Here is a 10,000-nt window from a genome sequence, read left to right as displayed (position 1 = left end):
ACTGGTCTGACAGCAGAATACAGCGTTTTTAGTCGTTTTCGCTGATCCGTGTGAATTGGTAGCCTGGTAATACCAGAGTCTGCTACTTCGCTTTGCTTCGTAGAGAGAGTCTGGAGTTTCGTAATAGAAAAATGTTTTCTTTACCGCCTGGGGGCGCTAGTCTGAAGCTTAAAATCATTGGTTACCCGTAAGCCAATCACATAACGTTTGGTTATGGCGTGTGTTATGCGCATGCTCAGCCGCATCTAACTTCCACTGTAAACACATGTATGATGCGAAAACAAAACCATCGAGCGAAATACCGGAGTGAACATGGCTGTGAACGACTTTTGCAGATTATGTGAAGTAAATCTACGCATCCACGGTACAATCAGCGTCTACGTCACGGCTCTCAGCCCGCCCTCTGTTCGTTGATTGGCCGGCTGTTTTCAGGCCGGAGGAAAACGGAAAGCTATGACGCGGTCTCAGACTGAGTAGCCTACAGAAGCAAAATGAAATTGAGCGGAAGTACGAAGTCTGACGTAGTCAGGCTAGTGAATTGGGACAGGGACGTGGGATCTATATTGTGAGAGGGGTGGCGGGATTCTTGAGTGGGGATTAGTAGGCCTATAGTAGGCTGTGTTATGTATCCTGAATGAATTTATGATTAGTTAAACCTGTTTTGCATATGCATCGCCACAGAGTTAACCATTTCAGACAGTAGGCTACCGGACAGCCTCTGTCTTGTTCACTTCAAGTCTGTGGGCGTTACGCACAGCTCAGTGTGGCCGCTCCCAATTTACCTTCAATTAAATCTATGTCAAAACGCGTCAAAAGAGGCAATGCATTTACGCAGAACAGGGTCATAAACGCGCAGAAAACGTGGCCGTGTGAGTCTGGAGTTCAGCGAGCTCCACGGACCACTCCTTCAGTCTATCCACGGAGCGCTCTGAAGTCAACAGCGCTGAATGAATGATGATCTGCTTTTATGTCATTTTTCCTTTTTTATTCAGAAAATTCACAAATGTGTTAGCTATGGCATGAAATATCTGATATTCCGATTGTCAAATATATGCAAGTGGAAGTGTATTGTTGTTTAAACACCTTTATAACGATCGCGTTAGTTGAGCTGTATGCGCGATGGGCGCCGCCGTGTTAGTTTGTGCCGCAGACGCAGTTCAGAGAATCGGATCTGTTGGATTTACAACACGTGTAAATTTCACATTCATCCACTTCTCCCGAAATACATAAAAGTAAGTGGCTGGTGAACTGGGAGAAGAATAGAGTAAACATTAAAGTTACTTACACAATGTGTATCTGATATGAATAAAACGTGTCGAATTATAATGGAAAGGATTATTATTACCTCTTCCATAGACATCAGTGTGTATTTTACAAACTCTAAATGTATTGTTTTTTTTAGTACTTGAATTTATATGTCTGAAACCTAAAATAAACAGTATGTGGTTGAAAACACTGAAAAGTTGTGATATGACAGCTCTGAGCGCGCCTAGCTGTCTCTTAGCAGTTGATCATGTGATGCACTGACCGTTCTAATCACACCGGTCATACGCTCCAGGGACCAGCCTAGACTGATTACACCGGTGTGATCGTACGTGCGAAAGGCTTAAAAACAAGACATTTTATGACACAAAATTTTGAAATGTAGGCTTAAATCAAACACATTTTAATTCAGATTCTGTATTTATATATATATATATATATATATATATATATATAAATATAAAAAACGGAAACCAAAAACAACGAAAAAAACACCCTAGAGGGGTGGGGAAAAGGGGTGGGGGGGGGGGCGCCCCCCCCTTTCCCCTTTCCAACGTCTATGGGATCGTTTTGATAATGGTGTGGTCTGTACGCGGAAAACTCAAAGGAAAAACGTCTCAGTTTTAAGCATATAGTTGTCGTGCAAACGTACCCTTTGAAAACTGTTTTAAAAACTTTGCATTTTCAGGCCCCAAAAAGCCGTTGTCGTGTAAACGAACGGCCAAAACGCATTAAAAGTTTAACATTTTTAGTTGAAAACGGTGTCGTGTAAACAGCCCCTCACCTACACAAACACTTAGCCTACATGCAGAATGCTCAGTCAATGCGTTGCAAGATTAATACTTAATGTAAATTAATGTGCTTAATGTAATCATCTGTTTTCCCTTTGAATTAATTAAGTTTATTTTTCTGACCCAGATATTTGTTCTTGTTTTAAGCACAAACTCACTAAAGATGAAAATGATTGTCTTATAGGCTGTTTAATAATCAGTGTTTGTAATGTTGGTTGTTTTAGTTTATGGATCAGAGCTCTTTATTGAAGAATTTTCTGAAATCTCTCTGAAGGAAATGAATTAGAAGCAGGACTGATGAAATGTGGACGGTCAATGTTGCGCTCTAATAACTCGACTCGACGTCAGCCATCCGAAAGTAACATGCAAGTTTCCATTTGATGATCTACAAATGTCTGCTTTTCTTGTCTCTGGTGTTGCTGATTACATCTGGTTAAATAGAGAAACAGTCAAGTTTGGTTTCACACTGATAGTTTTACATTTTTGAGATGACATTAAGCTGTGGTGAGGTTTGTTAGTTAATCGGTTATCTTACAGTAAGTTATATATCTGTATTATTTACATAAAACACTTTGGGAACAGTGTTTTACAGTCATTTAAACAGAGACAAACATCTGAATCAAAACTATTTTCATTCATTTTTCTTGTACTTAAAATGACTTGCTCAGGGAAATTGATTAAATATTAATAAATAAAAATCAATAATGAATATTCCAGAGACTGTGCCAGATAAATTGGGTTTAATCTCATCATAAAATAATCACAGCCTCTTCAGTTCCAGAGAATCAGTGGATAGGATCACCGTTATACACTTTATTTCAATATAGACTATATACAATAGACAATATAGACTTTATTTCTACTAACCATAAGTAACTTTGCAACTGCATGCCAACTAACTAGAGGAGAGTATTAGTACTGTTAAATTCGGGTTAGTAGAATAAGTTGACATGTAGTTACTTGTAGTCAGTAGAATATCTGTTGGGAACATCAAAATAAAGTGTTAAAAGATATTAAGGAGACAGTCTACTAATACTCTAATGACTGATAGTTGACATGTAATTGTAAAGTTACTTGTAGTCAGTAGAATATCTGTTTGGAGCATCAAATAAAGTGTTATCAGATATTAAGCAGACAGTCTACTAATACTCTAATGACTGTTAGTTGACATGTAGTTACAAAGTTACTTGTAGTCAGTAGAATATCTGTTGGGAGCATCAAAATAAAGTGTTAACAGATATTAAGCAGACAGTCTACTAATACTCTAATGACTGTTAGTTGACATGTAGTTACAAAGTTACTTGTAGTCAGTAGAATATCTGTTGGGAGCATCAAAATAAAGTGTTATCAGATATTAAGCAGACAGTCTACTAATACTCTAATGACTGTTAGTTGACATGTAGTTACAAAGTTACTTGTAGTCAGTAGAATATCTGTTGGGAGCATCAAAATAAAGTGTTATCAGATATTAAGCAGACAGTCTACTAATACTCTAATGACTGATAGATGACATGTAGGTGTAAAGTTACTTGTAGTCAGTGGAATATCTGTTGGGAGCATCAAAATAAAGTGTTAACAGATATTAAGCAGACAGTCTACTAATACTCTAATGACTGCTAGTTGACATGTAGTTACAAAGTTACTTGTAGTCAGTAGAATATCTGTTGGGAGCATCAAAATAAAGTGTTAACAGATATTAAGCAAACAGTCTACTAATACTCTAATGACTGTTAGTTGACATGTAGTTACAAAGTTTCTTGTAGTCAGTAGAATATCTGTTGGGAGCATCAAAATAAAGTGTTAACAGATATTAAGCAGACAGTCTACTAATACTCTAATGACTGTTAGTTGACATGTAGTTGTAAAGTTACTTGTAGTCAGTAGAATATCTGTTTGGAGCATCAAATAAAGTGTTATCAGATATTAAGCAGTAAGTCTACTAATAATCCAATGACTGATAGTTGACATGTAGTTACAAAGTTTCTTGTAGTCAGTAGAATATCTGTTGGGAGCATCAAAATAAAGTGTTAACAGATATTAAGCAGACAGTCTACTAATACTCTAATGACTGTTAGTTGACATGTAGTTGTAAAGTTACTTGTAGTCAGTAGAATATCTGTTGGGAGCATCAAAATAAAGTGTTATCAGATATTAAGCAGACAGTCTACTAATACTCTAATGACTGATAGTTGACATGTAGGTGTAAAGTTACTTGTAGTCAGCAGAATGATCAAAGTTTACTATTGAAATAAAGTGTAATCAAACAGAGATGCTGTTCTGCTACATAGTCATTTCACTCATGAGGTATTTTTAAATATGTGTTATTGTTTCATGGCTTGTAGGTAGTTGTGTATCTATTTCTGATTAAAGGAAAACTCTCTGCATTGCTAAATGAAACGCATATAAATACACTCATATCTACGCACAAGCACACACTCACATCTGCTTATAAAAGCTCCAGGGGATCCGGGGAAGATGTTTGTTTACACTTCTGCTCCATTATCCAGAACATATTCATGGGAAAAATGATAATAAAGCTCAGACCAAAAGAACTGATAGCATTCAACGCATCATGTGAAATGTCTTTGTCTCTCACATGCACCAAAAATAACTCACAACATCTGGGAATAATAAACGGTCAGACAAGACTTAATATCTCCAGTTATTTTGCTTCTCCAGTGATTTAAGAATGTTCAGATATGTGTGCTGGAAAACGAGACAGAAACACTGAGGAAGAACATCATTTTTTTGCAGTAGTAGCAATATTCTGGCTACATCCACTTTGTAAACATTCTGAACATTCTTTCGATGGAATTTTGAAAATCTCCATCGAACTTTGAATGTTTAGAGGTTGGTAAAAAAGTGCACATGTAGTATGGATTATGTTTATGAAATATCTTGGTGATTTTTGTCAGACATTTTTTCTAACCTTTTTTGTTTGTTGTCCAAGAAGCACAAAATGAGCAGTAAAATGTCTCTCCTGATGCCTAAAAAGAAAGATCAAGTGTAGAAATCACGTTACGTCACAGAGACTTACAGTTGAAACTACTGTTATTATTGAGTCCAGAATATCCCTTTAGTATCTCTCAGCATCAAAAGCCCTCAGAAAGGTCAAAGGTTAAACTATCCTGAGAAATGTGTATTGTTTTGTTTTTTCAGCCTCATGACAGCTGAATGAATGAAGCTGACATTCAGACCACAAAAGTACCTTGTTCTGAGGTACTGACCTAAATCTGCAGGCATTTCACAACATCAGCCTGACAAGCTGTTGGTTATGCAATAGACCTTTTTTTTCCTTTTTTTTTTTTTTTGCAGCTAAATAGTCCCATATTCTCCAGATTACAATACAACATTGCAGAGAAGGCATTACTAAGCCGATCATCACAACTGCAGTCAACAGTTTGCCATTATGATTATTTTCCTCAGATTCTCCATTGTTGCAGCTCTTCTCTTCCCAGTCTGTTAAACTTATATATGTGTTAAGAAACAATCGTGAAAGTGTGCTCTATTTAAGTACACTTAAGTGGCCTTTTATTTCATTCATGCATATTATCTGCGCTGTAAAAATTACAGTGCCTATTTCAACTTAAAAACTTAACAACTAAAAAGTTAATTTGCTGCCTTAAATTTTCAAGTGTAATCAACTTGGTTGTTCAAGTTATTTCAACTTAAATTATATTAAACTGACTTAAAAATTTAGTTGAATCTTGTAAAAAAAGTTGAAATTGCTTAAATGATTTTGATAAGTTAAAGTAATGTAAAAACTTAAGTTGCCATGACTTACACTCACAAAAAAAAAAAAAAAAAAGATTCTTTTTTAAATTTTAAAGTAAAATCACCTTGATGTTTAAGTCATTTCAACTTAAATTACAAAAAAAATACGTTCAAAAACTGAAGTCTTTTAAGAAAGTTTAAACTTATTGACAACATATTTTTCACAGTGCTGTGCAACTTTTTTTTTTTAAACATACTTTTAAGATTAGAAATGCACCACAAGGAAACTCATCATGGAAATATTTAATAAAAGAACACTAAAGAGACTTGAATATGAGCATCTCGATAGTTCTGTGCGGATGTGGTAATGACTAGAACAGATTTTAAAGTCAACAAGAAAACTAAATCGACCCTATTTATGTTCATAATCCACATTCACAATCTTATGGCACGCATGACTTATCAGTGCAACATTATTCCAAATAAAACAATGATATCATCATGATATCTGCTTGTAAAACAACTTTCGCTTTGTCATGAATTCCTTTGGTTTTTCAGATCCTCCCGTCCAATCAACTGGCTCCATTCTGGTATGTTTAATCGTCACTTTTCATGATCCAATCAATTCCTGATTCTTTGCTTTTTTCTTTTAAAATAGCCTTGTTTGTTGAATTTAACAGATTATAGATGCTGATATATAAATCAAGAATGAGAAGCAAAATGACTGAAGATATTAAGATGCATTTACTGGAGAAGAAAAATGACTGGAAATGTATTTTTTTATCAAAATGAAGTGAGTTTGTGCTTAAAACAATGGAGTCAGAAAAATAATCTTGTTTTCCCTTTGAATTACGTTTATTTTTCAGACTCTATTGGCAGATATTTGTTCTTGTTTTAAGCACAAACTCACTTCATTTTGATCATTTTGCTTATTCTCCAGTAAATGTATCTTGATTTAAGAATATTTAGATATTTTTGCTGGAAAACGAGACAGAAACACTGAAGAAGAACATAATTTTTGGGAGTTTTTCATAATTTTCAAGTTTTGTTGCTTCAAAAGTGTGTAGTGTTGTGATTCTGTCTGGTTTGGTTCATGCTTTAAAACGCTTTAACCAAGAAGCTTTTGAAATCCCTATAAGGGAGTTATGAATGGAGAAACACTTCTACATTTACATTTATTCATTTAGCAGACGCTTTTATCCAGAGAGAAAACGTCCAGCACTCGAACACACTCTATTACTGTTCCTGGAAGAGGGTTTGTTGGTAACTTTGAGAGAACGTTCCCTGTTGGCTGGGTCAGGCCTTAACCTTTACACTCTTGAGGAACTTCTTTAGTTTCTGTGCTGATGTTTGGCTTGAAGCAGAACTTACAAACTATAAAGTTCCTCTTTATTTATTTCCCTCACATTATTTGCACTAAATCTCAAGTGATCGTCACACACTATTAATCCCGCCTCTCTGTCCTTTCCACGTATGAATATCCAATCCTCCAGAACCCTTGAAACAAGAGATCATTGTGTGTGTGTGATACGGAGAGCAACATTCCTCTCCAGGAAAAAAAAACTCAGCCGAGTTTTTTTTTTTTCTTTTTTTTTTTTTTCAGTCCCTAATATGGAGAAAGGCAGTGAGATAGTTGTGCGCTTACATCATCTCTAGAGCTCGGAGTGAGGAATTCTGGGGGAAACGTATGACGTTTTCCTGAAAACAGACCCTTTCCATTGGACTACAATAGATAAATATGACAAAGCCTACAGAATCTCCCTCATTCACACCCTTATAAGGGACTCATTTACACGTCTGGCTGTAATTTGATGGGGGCTGTTACAGATTAGTGTGGAATAGAGAGAGCCATGCTCTTATTGTTAGCGTGATCAAATTCAATCACACAAGAGATGAATGTTCGTCTCACTGCACTTGCGTTAATGCTCTGTATAAAAAGTGCTTCATGCATTTGAATGATTTCATACTAAGCCCTGAAATATTATACACCTCATAAGATGATGTTCTTCCTCATGTGTTTCTGTCTCGTTTTCCAGCACAAATATCGAAACTTTCTTAAATCAAGATACATTTACTGGAGAAGAAGCAAAATGAGTGAAGATATTAATTAAAAATGTGAGTTTGTGCTTAAAACAAGAACAAATATCTGCCAATAGAGTCAGCAAAATAATCTTGTTTTGAAGAATTGAACAAAAAATTTTGGTGTATTAAGAGATACAATTATTGACTACAGGGGGACTTTGAGATTCTGATTCTGACTCCACTGACTGATATTTGTTCTTGTTTTAAGCACAAACTCACTTCATTTTGATAATTTTTTTAAATTTAGTTAAGACTACTACATTTTTTTAGTAGTCTCCCTGAGGAAAAATTTGATTCATTTATTGCTATAGGAGAGGAAGAATTCGCTAAACTCGTTAAATCATCTAAATCGACAGCATGTATGTTAGACCCTATACCGACTAAGCTAGTGAAAGAGATGCTCCCAGAGGTCATAGATCCTCTTCTTAATATCATTAATTCGTCTTTGTCTCTAGGATACGTACCGAAAACCTTTAAGCTGGCTATGATTAAACCGCTAGTTAAAAAAACACAACTTGATCCTACAGAATTAGTCAATTACAGGCCGATCTCGAATCTACCCTTTCTGTCAAAGACACTAGAAAAGGCAGTATCTTCATGTTCTATGTTCCTTTTTAGAAAGAAATGATATCTGTGAGGATTTCCAGTCAGGATTTAGGCCGTACCATAGTACTGAGACAGCTCTCATTAGAGTCACACATGATCTCCGCTTATCATCTGATCGTGGTTGTATCTCTCTATTAGTGTTACTCGATCTTAGTGATGCGTTTGACACTATCGACCACAACATTCTTTTAAATAGACTCGAAAACTATGTTGGCATTAGTGGAATTGCATTAGCATGGTTTAAATCATACTTATCTGACCGTTATCAGTTTGTAGCAGTAAATGAAGAGATGTCTCATCGATCACAAGTTCAGTATGGTGTACCACAAGGCTCAGTACTAGGACCGCTGCTGTTCACTCTGTACATGCTACCCTTGGGAGATATCATTAGGAAACATGGCATTAGTTTTCACTGTTATGCTGATGATACTCAGCTCTATATTTCTTCACGCCCTGACGAAACTTACCAATTTGCATAGCTGATATAAAAAACTGTATGACAAGTAATTTTCTACTACTTAATTCTGAAAAAACAGAGATTCTAATTATTGGACAAAAACATCCTCACGTAATAATCTAGAATACTGTCTAACACTTGATGGCTAGGTCATACACCTAGGATGAGTTCAGGGTGAGTAAATAATGGGCTAATTTTCATGTTTGGGTGAACTATCCCTTTAACAGAATGTAAATAGAATCTTCAGAAGAGCTCAGTTCAGCTGTCAGGAGGGAATCTGAATCTGTCGAGCGAATGAACGTGTTTCAGGAAGTTGTGCGGTTTTGCACCATGAAACACACAATCAAGCGTTCAAAAGCTCCGGCACGAAACTCTCTCTCATTCACTCTGTGATATTCCTGTGTTCAGAAACATTGGTGTCATAAGCAGTAGTTTTAGATGTGAAGAAATAAAGCTCAGTGTGGATAAATGTGCGAGACTGCGAGTTAAACGTTAACTAATGCCTTTAATGCACATCATCATCTCAACACTTTCAGCACTTACACAGACATTCTGTCTTATAATAACATAATAATATTATAATAATCTCTGAGTGAACATGTTTCAAAGTAACTTAATATCCAGCAAAATCACTGAAGATATTAAGTCTTGTATTCTGAAAAAATGATCAAAATGAAGTGAGTTTGTGCTTAAAACAAGAACAAATATCTGCTAATAAAGTCAGAAAATAATCTTGTCTTCCCCTATTTTCAGACTTCATTCTTGTTTTAAGCGCAAACTCACTTTTGATCTTTTTTTCAGAAAACAATATATTTTTGTCTATTTCAGTCATTGCTTCTTCTCCAATAAATGTGTCTTGATTTAAGAATGTTTAGATATTTGTGCTGGAAAACAAGACGAAGAACATCATTATTTTCAGTGTATTTGCATGTTTGACCTTTGTGTTTAATATAGTCACAGCGTGACGTGTCAAAGTTAAACTTCCTGAGCAACTCTTTTAGTCTCTGTGTGTGTGTGTGTGTGTGTGTGTGTGTGTGTGTGTGTGTGTGTGTGTGTGTGTGTGTGTGTGTGTGTGTGTGTGTGTGCT

At 35.7% G+C, this 10,000-nt stretch overlaps 1 long non-coding RNA gene across 1 annotated transcript; it reads left to right on the top strand.

Moving 5' to 3' along the window:
• Positions 1-1,829: 1,829 nt before the first annotated feature.
• On the top strand, positions 1,830-4,351 carry LOC309502481. The gene is made up of 2 exons (XR_014207318.1): positions 1,830-3,464; positions 3,675-4,351. It is a non-coding gene; the product is annotated as an uncharacterized lncRNA (long non-coding RNA).
• The last annotated feature ends 5,649 nt before the right edge of the window (positions 4,352-10,000 follow it).

Source organism: Leuciscus leuciscus (assembly GCF_965113295.1).
Source record: "Leuciscus leuciscus genome assembly, chromosome: 7".
In the NCBI taxonomy this organism is placed as follows: Eukaryota; Metazoa; Chordata; class Actinopteri; order Cypriniformes; family Leuciscidae; genus Leuciscus; species Leuciscus leuciscus.
The sequence above is the reverse complement of the archived record's forward strand: the minus strand, read 5'-3'. Positions and strand labels throughout refer to the sequence as shown.